Genomic DNA, 13584 nt, shown 5'->3' with positions numbered 1-13584 from the left:
AAACGGCAGCATCAGATGCCTCCAACTCTTGCCTTAGCTCCAGCAGAGGGGTGGATTTCAGTACAGCCGCACACAACATCACCAAAGAGACACACGAGTTCGCCCTCCAGACATCACTCAGTCAACTCGCCTTTCCCTAGCTCCCTCCCCCTTCTCGATTTCTTTTTCTTGGGGTGGCAGCACCACGCTAACCCCAAGCCAAAGCGATCATTTGCTGGCACCTTTCACCAACCGCCCCTAAACAAAACAAGATGATTAACACAGCCCCCGAATTCAATTAGACATTCAATATGCTAATGCAAGGTCTGAAACCCACCCCAGCAGAACAATAAAAATGGTATCAACCCACGTTTTCTTTGTGCGGGCAAGGAGAGGGAGAGGGAGAGACAAAAAATCATCTCTCCTTTTTCCTGAACTGCAGGGGGTGGAGGAATAATTTCTACAGGAAAAAAGGGTTGGTTTCAACCAAAGCAAACCTGTTATCTTTACATATGTTATGTTTAGAGAACAACAATTGGGTTTCTTGCTTCTTTTTTCCCCTCCTTTCATGTCCAGGGAGCAAGTGCAGCGACTCTGCTGCCAGCAGCAGTGTGCGCTGTCAATTCCTGTCCATTTCACCTGAGGTCACTAAATAAGTTGAAAAAAGAAAAACGAAGGTGGAAGAAACAAGGTGGGGGAATAATATTTTCCAGTCCCTGTGATCACCCTTGTTTCACCTCTTCTGCCTCAACAACCCACCTTTGTGAGTGATTCTATATGCCAGGACCCTCATGCAAAGGCAATTTGTTATCCCACACCTGCTCTCAGAGTGCAGTTCACCCCTGCCCACCTCGGCATTTTGTGCCACTAGTTTTTGAACACACACCAGATGTAACCCTTACACACTATTGTCTTCAGAACGGTATCCTGTAATAAACAAAACAAACAGCGACTGAGGGAAACAATTGAGAGAAAATCACCAATTCTTCAAGCCACTAAAGCTGTCTATTAGCTTTCCTTCACAAATTGTGTCTTTCAGAGAGCCACAGGCTAAATCAACATCCATTTTGAAAAATATAGTTATATATTCTAAATTCTGAAGCATTATCTTCTGGATAACTTAACCAATTTATTTTATTAGCTTTCCTGTCTCTTATCTTATTGTGACACATAGTTGAGGCCAAATGAAATGCATTTATCTGTGCTGATTAAATATTAAAGAATGATAGCTTAAGAGAAATTGACATGTTTTAAAACAAAAGGATGGTATTATTCATCCTGAGAATAAGATTTAATATATTGAATTCACCCTATGCAGAAAAGCACTGGATGTACAATACACACAGTTAGCACTAAATCCTTTCAGATGGTGTCCAATGCACAGGGTTAGACAAGTTCTAATTATAAAAGGTAGACAACCACAGAGACCAGTTTAATTTAAAACAAAACATCTGTTACAATTATAATTGTATTTAAATTAGCATGAATCATGGTCAGTCCACCAGCTTTAGAGGGACTTATTCTGTTCTTCAAGTCACTCACGCAAATAAAAAATTCTGGTTATACATTAGCTGAGTAGTTCACTGTTGTACTATATCACCAGGTATTACAAATACACTACATATTTTGCAAAACTTCTTGAATACTACTGAAAATTATAGTGGAATTTCCAAAAGCACTCTGAAATGAAGAAAGTGCTCTAATTGAATTTAACAATAAGACATTCATTGACATGGCAGGAGCAGAGTCAATCTAATATGGACACATTTTACATTTCATTGTTCATTTTTTCAGTGATACACTTCAATTTCTTGCCCAGCAGCATTATATTTGAATATGTAACAGATGAAAACTCGGTGATTAAATATGGTTTATCTCTCTTTTCTAACCAATGCAGTTAAAAAAAAAAAAAAAAGCCTCATTAATAAATATATTTGTAGCCTGTTGAAATGATGGCTGACAGAAGCTGTGCAGAATGTTATACTAAGTCCATGAAGAAGACGGAATAATGAGCAGAAGCCAGAAGAAAAGTGTAACTGCAATTTGTTGCATGATGCTCATGGCCACAGAACAGTAAATGTATGATTACTAACTCACTCAGAGATGCTGGACATTTTGACTTGCCAGCATAAAATGAGCATTTGGTATTAGGTATAAAGTAAATAGGGAATGGAAATATGGAGTTAAAACAGATGTATTATATTTAGTACATCTCAATGCTACACTTTTATGAAGTCCTCCATCTATGATCTGTCTCTCTTATAATGCAACTCTTCTGGCCCAATCAGAATCTATCCCATATTTGGAAGTTTAATTCCTTTTTGGTGTGATTTTCGTTAACTATGTGTCTAACGTTTAGGGTTATCATATGAATATGCAAAAGGGCACCTATTATTCCTGTGGATCTTTCTTATTATGCAGAAAGCTATAAAGGAGTGACAGGTACTATTAACACATGTTCTATTTATATCAAGGAAAATTATCAAATTGAAAATACGTAGCAAATATAGATGTAGGTTCATGCCCATTATTGGCAATTTTGTACTCTTCCGCTGAGCTACAGATGATTTAATCAACCTGGCAGAATTCCCATGATATAAGCAAAGGAATTCCCAAGAAGCATAGATTCACCATTGCAGATCCTGTGTCATCCTGCAGCTGAGGCAAGGCAAAAAGCAGGGGAAGCAGGGAAGTATGGGAAAAAATCTAAGTAGGATGTAATTTGGGCCCATGGACCTATGGCTAATATGGCATAAGCACCAAAAAAAACTCAGCTCCAACATTTGCCTATGAGTGTGTCCTTCTCAGACGAGTCTTACAGTTAGAGGAATGCTGGATTGTCTTTTCAAAACCCTTTCAGAGTGTAATGTAAACTTCTTAGCTCTAATCAAGAATTGGGAACATACTGTGCAATGAAAATGATAGCCAAATGATATACAGAAAAGTATTTTAATCGTGTATGTATAGAAGAAATAACGTGATTTTTACTCTTTAATAATATATTATGCAATATTGCATGATATAAAAGTGATGCTCACTGCTGAAAACAATATGACTGTCTCAGATATTGAAATTGAAATGCAGTATAGGATAGGAGCATTTCTGTAGAATAAAAGATTCATTCACAGACACAACTGCCAATCTGACACAGACTGATGATCAAGCCACATTTGATATGCTAGCAACCATGTTTCCCTTACTTTGCAGCATTTTTCTTGGTCTCATGACACAGTTTACCACTTACTATTGACGCATTTTGTTAAAGTTAATAATATACATGTCTTACTAATCGCATTGTTTTGTCTACTTTAACATATTGATGAATAAAAATCAGCTATGATGCTGCTGTCAAAACCACTCACTCAGTAAAGGACTCCACCTTATAACATACACTGTCTACCTTATTAGTTTATTTTGAAGAATTTTTTTCAAATGAAAGGTTTTTTTTGGAGGGAGATGCTGTGAGATGGAGAAAAAGGAAGTTAACAATACTGTTAACTATTTTTTCCATACTGGCAACTAGTGATCCAAGTAGTTGCCCAGGTTTTGATCATCATGGTGAAGAGTGAAAATCATGGGTATACATATATGATGGTAGCTTACTTTAGTAATTTCTTTGATGATTGATATCTGTGCTTAAAGTAGGATGAGAAACCCTTTTGGCCATTGAGTTACATTACTTAAATAACAGCAAGAAGCTGTTAAATTTCTTAATTTAGAAAGTTAAGAAAGTTCTTAACTTTCTTAAGTTCTTAAGTTAAGCAAATATAATTTCTTATATTTTTCTTATATAAACAGTATTTAAGTATTTAATAACAGCTTTGTAGAAAGCAAACTACACAGAAGTTAAGAAATTATAATATTATTTCTCCTGAGATTATTTTAATTCTCTGCACTTCTTGGGTGTGTACGTTATTATATATTTTTTTCTGTTCATCTAGGTGCTGTTTCTCCTTTAGGGCAAACTTTTGTATTCCAACTCTGTTCTCAGTAAAGAATGACAAATAATGATGAGAAGCACAGGGAAAATGCAGACATAAGAATTTTTAGCTTAGCAAAAGATAGGAAGTAAGCTCATGGCCCTTATGAGTAGCAGATTATGTATATCATTGTGCCTGTTCAGATGTGCTGGCTGGCACATCAGTGAAGATAAAGTTCCTCCAACACCTGCTTACTTCTTTACACCTGGACCTAAAATCCCAGGGAAGCCATAGGGAAGGCTCAGCTGCAGGAGTCTCCTTTCAGTTGTGCGTGTCCATATGTCTGAGACACGACCTAACTCTTAGTATGCATAATTTCTACTGTGATCAATCTTATCCCTACCAGTAGTATATGTCAACATCTGGTTTATCTCCACAGTTTTTCCTAATGTAAAAAAAAGGAAAGAAAGAAAAAGAAAAAAAAAACACAAAAAAAAGGTGGATGAAAACACACTTTGCTTAATAATGTCACACATCAAACTGTAGTTTAACAAAGTGTTGTTTACCCTGAAATTGTTAATATGATTAACATTACGTCATTATGACTTAGGGCTTTTTTCCCCTCACACAGTTTAGAAAAAATAATGCATGAAATCATGGAAATGAAAAGAAACAGAATGGACAAAAATAACTGCCTTATGACTACATGTCTAAAATACCGCAAATGTCCCAAAAAGGATGTCTGAATTTGTGTGGTATCAGAAGAAAAAGCTGGGTGATGAATATCTTGCAACTGGATCTCCAACCAGAATATTATGGGGAGTTCATTTTCCTAAAGAATAAGGCCACTTTTCCCATTCAGGCATTGAATTGTTTATTTTTCCTCAATGACATACTTGTGAATTTATTTTTTTGCCAAAGAAAGTAGAAATCCTTGAAAAATTAATTTTCTTGCTGATCTTTATATCAAAAATAAATCCTAGTTGAATAACTTTTTTGTAAAACAACTGTGCATCTGGGCTGGAAACCAAGTTTTATTCCAATGTGATTCAGACCAGATGAGATATTAAACCCTAAAAAGTAGGTTTTACAACAGATCCATTGTAGTTATAAGCATACATTGTTACATTAACTTTCTACTAATGTATAACTCATAGAAAGGTCCAAGGGAAGATCAAAAATTGCCTTGGTTATCAGTTTGACTACTATACACAAATTATTAATCAAAAGAGGAGCTATGGAAGTGAGTATTAATGCTTGGGGGAATATTTTATTACTCTCTATAACTTTCCTGTCCATACAGTTTAGGGAATGATCTAGCACGCAGTGTGCATAAGCTGTGCTCTAATCAATAGTTGCCCTGCCATTAGCATACTGCAAGTATATCAAAGTGGAAAGGAAAACAAATTCTAAAGCACTGATATGACAAAAATGGGATGAGACACATGCTAGGAGTTTCCTGCCTCCTACTGCATAGTTCTTGATTACTGGTGCTCTGTTCTATTGCTATAACGCAGACTTACAATTATTGGAGTTACAGGATCCATTCATGCTTTTTAATAACATCAGAAAAACTCCATTCATTCAGCTCTAGTTCTGTATTTTAAGGAGCCTAATGGATGGACATTTGAGCAAGAGCATTCTCCCCCCTTTCCCAAGATTACAGAGAAAATCTTGTAAAAGGATGAATATTGCTGCATCAAAAAAATTGAGGGAAACCAATCACTTTCCACAGGATCATCTCTGTCTGACCCTGAAGATGCTCTCAGAGGAAGTAGCATAGGAGTAAATACTGGGCATTCCTGCTACGTACACACTGCCAAAGGATGTAGGTATCTGCTGAGGGTTTATGAGAACTATGACTTTTTTCCCCATGGACCTCCAGAATGAATGGAGCAGACAAGAGGCCACACTTCCCTTCCAGGATATCTTGTCCCAAGATGACTGTTTCCTAGAAACTACAGGAAGCAATAGAGGGATATTTCTTATTTTCATAAAAACAATAATTGAAGCCAACTGGCAAACTCTACTTCAAATTCTACAGTGAATTGTTGTCTCCCTTCCTGATGAGGTCTCATTTATTGAGTATCAGTCTGCATTCTAATTTTGTCTTTCATTTCAATACAGTTTTGCTAAGTTTTTTCACTGTGAAAGGGAGATATACCTGATAATGTTGAATGACCAAGACAACAAGGAACATATTAAATTTTGCAAGCATTCATTACTTAACGGTGGGTATGTTCAGAGATCAGGTTCTTAATTTAAGTTGATGTATAATGTATTTTGTTTCTTGTGGCAAAGTCATATAGAGACTTACTATGTTAAAATGTATATTCTCAAAGTTTGCAGTAGTGAGTTTAGTAGTGATTTTGGATATGTATAAAATTGCTCAGTTTCAACTAGGTTAATTTTATAGGAAAACATTAGCAGATATTTAGTAGGAAAAAAAGATAGACTTCCACAAATATTTTATTAGCTTTCACTCCTTGTGAAATCAGTAAAATCTTTCATATTCATTTGTTCAGACTGTATAAATATTTGTGTAGGTTTATGGTGATCTCAGGAAACATTGCCATATAGTGTTTTCCCAATGATCAACTTGTGATATTTTTCACACTGTACTATTATTCACAGAGGCTCCTAGCAAAAAGGATCCTTGTAAATTGTATATTGCCAGGGGCTTGAAAAGATTAGGAGCTCAGAAGTTTATCCTGGAAATTAAGAATGTCAAAGCTTGGATCAGGGTTGTAGCTGTTGTTAATGTTTCTTCCAAATGACAAGATTAGCAATAAAGCGTAGTATCATCAGTTCAAGTTTCAAGGCCAGCTATGACCAGCAGGGAGAGGAACAAGTGTGAAAGGGAATTGATGAGGGGAAGAACAGAGGTTGGGCTTACTTGCTTCATTTCTTCTTTAAACATACTTGATTACTTACATCATGGTTACTGTTACAACATCATATGTTGTTCTATATTGAATGGCCAGATAAAACTAGAAATAGTACATGTTCAGCCTCCTCAGAGAGCACTTTGAATTAGGCTCCAGAGATGCCAACCATGAGGTAGGAAGAAAGTTAAGCCACAAAATGAGAATGACAGAAGCAAACATGTTAAGTGGTCAGGCACTGAAATGATGTTCATTGCTCCAGTGATGCAAAAGAGAGCTGAGCTCTCTTTTAGAGCTAGATGTGTACATGCCACCTTTCAAAATCTGACATTAAGTTTCACATCAAAGACGTCCAGTGGAGAGTCCCCATTTTATCACAGCGGCTGTGAGATAGAGGGGTGTTGAATAGATATTTTGCAGCAGATGACCTAACCCCAGACTACAGTATATTCCGATGCGAGAGTACCCTCACTCCTTCTTGCTGAAGCAGGTGGTCAGTGAACAGAACTATGCATTGGGCCAGAAGGTGAAGCAAAGCACGGACTTTGTAGCCATACTGCAGGAAGAGAGGGATTGGCACCTGCATTCCAGTTCCTGCTCCACTCAGTATTACTTATTCAGCAGATTGAGCAGTCAAATATCAGTGTTATATGTTCTCTGAAGATCCTCAGGTTTCATACATGTTCCTTCATATCTTAGCTGCATGACTAAGAACCCTCCTGGTTATCAGCTTCTCTTCCCCTGGATCTTGTGATATAACCTGCTGCTCCTACACAATCCTACTGTGTATCCTACAGCTCTGTTACCTGTTGGGTTCTCTGAAAAATATGCTGTGGAGCTATGGCAATTGGAGCTAAGTTGTCTCTGTGTCCAATTTTATAGAAAGAAATAAAGACTTATTTCTGTCTGCTTACACTTTGAAAACAAACTTAACTCAAGCCAGGCTGAGATAAAACAAACAAACAAACAGTAGGACAGGGTTACAAGTTTTTATAAAAGACACAAACAAAGAAATAAAATAAAACTGACATTTGCTCTACTGACACTAGGATTACGTGAAGCAGTATGTCTCCCTTTTTATCCAGATGTTATTCTGCAAGATTTCCTAAACATTCAGTTTATAACAAGTTCTATTTTCTGTATATGTTAGGCCTCAGGCTATGTCCTTTTCCTTGCATAAGACACTTGCTTTTAATAACCAATCCTCTTTTGTAAGTCCTCCCCAGGAGTCTAAACAGATCTAATCTGTTTTTCCTCAAATGGATTGATTTCTTTCTTATTTGGGAGATAATCTGGCCATCTCTCTTAATTAAAATAAGTATTTTTTTTCTTCCTTAGAGATGTCTCTTTGTTAGATCAGATGTTATCTTGTGTACCCGACTGGCCAATTAACAGCTGCTTCAATAAGAGTAATGCTTATCTTCCTATTCTCTCTTTGGTGAGTCAGAGTGCACCCTGACTGAACCTGCAACAAATCTTTTATTGTTATCATATTAAAAACACATTTGATACAAATACCTCAATAGGAAAAAGGCATATAGCTTGCTATTGGCTCTTGACTAAGATCAGACACATAGTAATTAGCCAGTTTGAGGTGACAAGGGCTTTGTAGTGACTGATGCTTAACATCTTCGGTTGGATACCTTTTCTTCAGTTAAAATCTTAACTACAGATTGTAAAAGTGAGTAATCTTTCCCTTTCAGACAATCAATATTTAGTTTTAATATGAAAGAATAAGACTAATGTTGAACAGAGGGAATTAGAGAAGCTTCCTTATTCCAAAATGCCCTACAGCCTGGAGATTAAGTCATTCCTCCTGAAAAGGTTCTGAATTTTGCGAGCACAGATGAGACCTCACCTTGGGTAAGGCTCTCCTGTCCTGGGTGAATTTTCTAACCATTGAACTATCGGACAAAAGAATGATAGTACAGGTCTTCACACATGTGCTGTCCATGTTTTATGTAGCAGCCAATACACTGCTAAGTCACGTCCACAGTCAAGAATGACAGAGAGATGACTTGTTTACATATCTTGATAACAGTTAATGCTGAGGTTCTTCTGAGCATATTAGAATGAAGCCTTGGTGGCCAAGCAGCTTAACATAAAAAGGCATAAGAAACTCTGGATTTAGGATTCTCCAGAGTTGTACAGCGACTGGAAAGGAGGTCTGACAAAGTCCATTAAGGATCGAGGTACCTATAGTGGCATGTATTTGTCTATCTCATATAATGACTGAGACTTTATTAAAATGGGGCAATGCAACTAATCTGTGCAAGCAGTTGAGATGCGGTGACTTTGTATATGCCTAACTGATAGCAAATGTAATGCAATACAGCTAAACACAAAGCTTTCTTATGGTGGTGTTTAAGATCTGATTAAGAAACAAAACTAAACAACCCAGATGTTGCTAAAGCTGATAGATGTAAGCTGTGTATTGAAAACTCTATAATTCATGGAGCTAACTTCTATGACATTATAAAGTCATGCATCTTCTTGTCTTAATAATTTTCACTTTTTTTTTAAGATGTGAGAAAATCATTGTGATTACAGAGTCAAATAAATTCAAGTACAGATTTAGGAAATGGAGGCTCTTTTGTTAAAAAGAAGATGCAAGAGGCACCTCCTTAAGACACTTCAGACTTTTCTGAGCCAATCTTAGCCCTGATATTCTTGCCTTTCAGTAAGGCTCATTACCTTAGGACTTATTAATGTGGCTCCTCAGCTTCCAGATTCAAAAGGGTTTGAATGTAGCCACTTTGGAGTGCAGTTATGTCAGTTACTGCTCATCTGAATCTTCCTGAGTGGATGCATTTACTGACCAACTGCCCAGTAAAGTAAATTACACCTAATTGACACACTTTTTAATATCACTTCACACCTATATAATGGTAGCGTTGCCTAAAACAAAGTCAGCTGATAATGATAATTTCTGGAGATAACATCTAAACAGTTACACTGTGTTTTTTGCTAGGAGTGACTGGTACAGAGGCTAGAGGGAGGTGTGCATCACACTACATCACAGCAGATGAAAACAGATGCTTCCATATTTCATCCGGAAAATGCTGGGAAAAAGAATGAGGGTCTGCACTGTGCCATGTCTGGGCAGTGATCTTTATCTACCAGGGATTGTGCTAACTCAATAGCATCAGGGCACGTGTTGCAGAGGAGGTCACTGTGGTGCGCAAAGTCCAGTGGATTCTGTGGACATGCTCCAAATTTGATCTGCACTTGTGCAATGTCTGATGCATCCACAATGCAACAGACAATTTGCATTTGTAAAACCTGTGTATCGGGAAGTCCCAGAAAAATTTACTGCACTGAACAGTGGCAATACAGGATTTAAGTCCTCTTACTCCTCTGGTAAATCCATTTCAACTAGTCACATGTCAGCTAGATTGTGGGTTTAGACAAATGTGACTGATGGCATTAAAAACTGTATCAATTGGTTAAGAGGTTGGATAAGTGCTTTTATTTCATAGTATAAAAAAAAAAAGGATAGAAGAGGTGCTGGGGAGTATGTGCCCTAACTAGATGCCAAAAAAAAGCCTATCTATCTGAACAAATGAGAAAAGCTAAGAGCCTATCTACTTTCTTCCATCTCCTGATAATATTTTTTGTTTGTGTGTGGCTTCCTTGTGGGAAACAGCACAAGAATTTCCAATGCTCTGCAGGTGCAGGGGTTGGAATAATGGGCTTGCCTTCTATGGACTGACAAAGTTGGTGTGCTCTTTAGCCTTCATGTATGGTAGAAATGGACTGAAAAAAGTGTCCCAAAATAATCAATGTTAATACACTAATGGTCTACCCACATTACATAGCACCTTTCAGCTGAAAGCGGTAAAACACAGAGATGGACAGTGTCATCCTGAATCTCAACACTGGGCACAGGAAAATTAAGAGACATCCCTAGGACTCAAGGCTGAAATAAAAATGCAAAAGTAAATTGCTTCTAGGTGAAAAGAAAATGCAATCAAATACAGTGCTATATTTGTTTCCTGCTATCTCTATATGGAGGTCTCATACACTATTTTTGATGTTTACAACATTATATCATAGAGAATATTGAAAGTATACATGTCTAAAAACATACACAGTAACATTATTGAGTTCGTGTTGCAGTTTTTTCAGAATGGAATCAACTCTCATTGGCATGAAAGGCATATCACAAGCTGTCTGTCTGTCTGTGATATGTCACATAGATGTGGCATGCTTTAGTTGAAAACTCCAAATCTGAAATGCCTTTCCCTTCAGTCAGACATAGTGTTGCAAGTAGAAATTGCTACAGCATCTTCTTACATTTTGAAATAATTTGCATTCTGTTATGTTCTCACGCTACTTGATGTTTTAAAAGTGCAATAAATAAAGAATACAATTAATTTACATTACACTACTCGATCTGAATTATATACAGATTATTTAGTACGTGAAGCTTACTAGCTAGAATATATCTCCTAAAAATTACATAATGATGAGTGCAATTGCAATCATTGTCTGTGCATATACAGTATTCAGGGAATGTCATGAATCCACTTCATGTCAGTGCATGCTGTATATTGATTGGACCTGTCAACTTTAATGGAGTATCCTCAGTATAACTCACATCAGAACCTGGCACTATATTTTGATCTCTCAGACAGCTAAATGATATCTAAAATTACATATAAGCAAACATCTTTCTATGGACTATGCATTGGAGAAAACTTACGTGTTTATTTTAATTCAAAGATGCTAGAGCATGTCAAGCGCATGATGTGTTCAGTTATATTAGCTTTCGGCAGGGGTTTGGAAATAGCAAAACAGAAAATATGACTATGCCACTCTAAAAAAGTCTACGATATGCCCACATTTTGAATGCAGTATGCGGTTCTGATCTCTTCCTAACTCAAACAGATCTAGTGGAATTAGGAAAGCTATAGGGAAAGGGGATGAGGTGACAGAAGATATGGGACAGCTTCAATCAGGTAAGTCCCTCCAGTCTGGGTAAGAGGTGGTTAAGGGAGGTCTGATAAAGGTCTGTAAGAGTGACATGGTGAAAATGAACCAGAAATGATTGTTTGTTATTCCTTGTAATATAAGATCTTAGGGCATTAAATGAAATTATTAGGCTGTATATTCAAAACAAACAATAGGAGGCATTTTTTCTCACAGGGCATAGTTAAACTGTGGAAATCATTGCCACAGGAGGTTATAAATGACAGATTATGTGAACTGAAAGAGTGATTAGATAAATTCACAGACAAAAAGATCTTTTAAGGCTACAGCACACAAAGATAAAAAATCCGACTGTACATCACAAACCAGCTGGAATTTGGAAGGCATACCAGGGGAATTTCTACTAAATGAGTACCTTGTTCTTAAGCACTCTTCTAGGCATCTGTTAATGGCCACTGTGGCAGGCAGGATGCTGGGGCTAGACTAATCTTTTGCCTGTTCAGCCCAGCTTATATATACTTTAACTATTATTCCTGGTTTAAAGGTTTTGCTTTCAAATTAATCACATTTCAGTTTGCTGGTTGTTCCACATTGCATACGCATATTAAGCCCAAAACATAGTGCTGAGACAGCAGTATCTTAGCTGAGCCTCAATATAATGTTGAGGTACTATGGCATCCTAAATTTAGAAATTGAATTTCTTGGCATCACATAAGTGGACATTGAACAGAATTAAATCTTTATGCTTTGCATTAAGGTTTTATTTCATATGAGAGAGAATTTCTGATTTCCTTAATTTTATAGTGTAGAATTGGGGTTTTACAAGTGTACTCACATCCTGAAATATTTCATAGTATTCTATCAAGATAGGATATGTATGTGTGTATATATATATAGTAGATATAGATAATAGGTGTCGCAATGGTGATACTTGTTATTGTATCTCATCTGATTTTGATACACTTCATAAGGTCTACTTTTAGATTTACCCTAACGATGGCTTCACACTTTTTATTCTGTGCATGATCTTAACTGTTAAGTGCTTACAAAAATATTTGCTTCTTTTCTTCACAATATTGCCTTTATATAAAATTATATCTCCTGACCGTTAGAATGGTCAATTTTTAATCCCAAACCAGTAACATCTATTCTGATTTAAAAAGGTCACTGCTTTTAAGTCCAATACCTAGTAGTCCTGCAAGGCTAGAGGCAATAACTTGTAAAGGGAAAAATTCTCAACTTTCCAATTGGACACACAGACCTTGCTTCTGACCCTTCAGGGCTGTCAGCTATCAAACTTTGAAGTCATGACATTTTAAAGAAAATGTATGGAGGAGTTATTTTATAGGAACAGAAAACCATTTTTAGCTTACTTTAGAAAGTTTGTATTGCTCTTTTTTGCCCTATGCTTTCAATGTGTAAGATATCTAGCTTTACAGGTGGATGCGTATGAAAATAGTACTAGTAAATGCTTTAAAGACTCTAACTTATTCTAAAGGTTATACGATATAAATTCATGCAAAGATGTTAGTACTTGTGGAAAAATGGAGGAATCAAACACTCAAGGTCAGAAATACAGAAACAATGGCCCTGGCTGCAGCTTCTCTTAGGTTGTATTTTAATGTCTAGTGTCTTTATCTTTCTGGCCATCTCACATTAAAATTAATTAAAATGATTGCAGCATTAGTTGAATTAAGCCATCCTTCATTTTCAATGATATGTTAATTGGAATTGCAAATCAGAATTTCTTACAGATTCCTATAAAAGAGTTATAACAAAACTAGTACTAGTACTTTAATTCTTGATGAGATGTTAAAAAAATATCTGCTTTGGAAAAATATTAGTTCACTTGCTTTAAAACTGCAAAC

The 13584-nt window shown here is 36.5% G+C and overlaps 1 protein-coding gene across 1 annotated transcript in view; it reads right to left on the bottom strand.

Annotated features, from left to right (window-relative positions):
- The window catches only part of ADGRB3 (adhesion G protein-coupled receptor B3), a 464328-nt gene that overhangs the window by 104276 nt on the left and 346468 nt on the right, over nucleotides 1-13584 (bottom strand). The gene's annotated exons all lie outside the window — the stretch shown is intronic.

The sequence above is a fragment of the Ciconia boyciana genome, chromosome 3 (assembly GCF_034638445.1).
Source record: "Ciconia boyciana chromosome 3, ASM3463844v1, whole genome shotgun sequence".
Lineage (NCBI taxonomy): Eukaryota > Metazoa > Chordata > Aves > Ciconiiformes > Ciconiidae > Ciconia > Ciconia boyciana.
The sequence above is the reverse complement of the archived record's forward strand: the minus strand, read 5'-3'. Positions and strand labels throughout refer to the sequence as shown.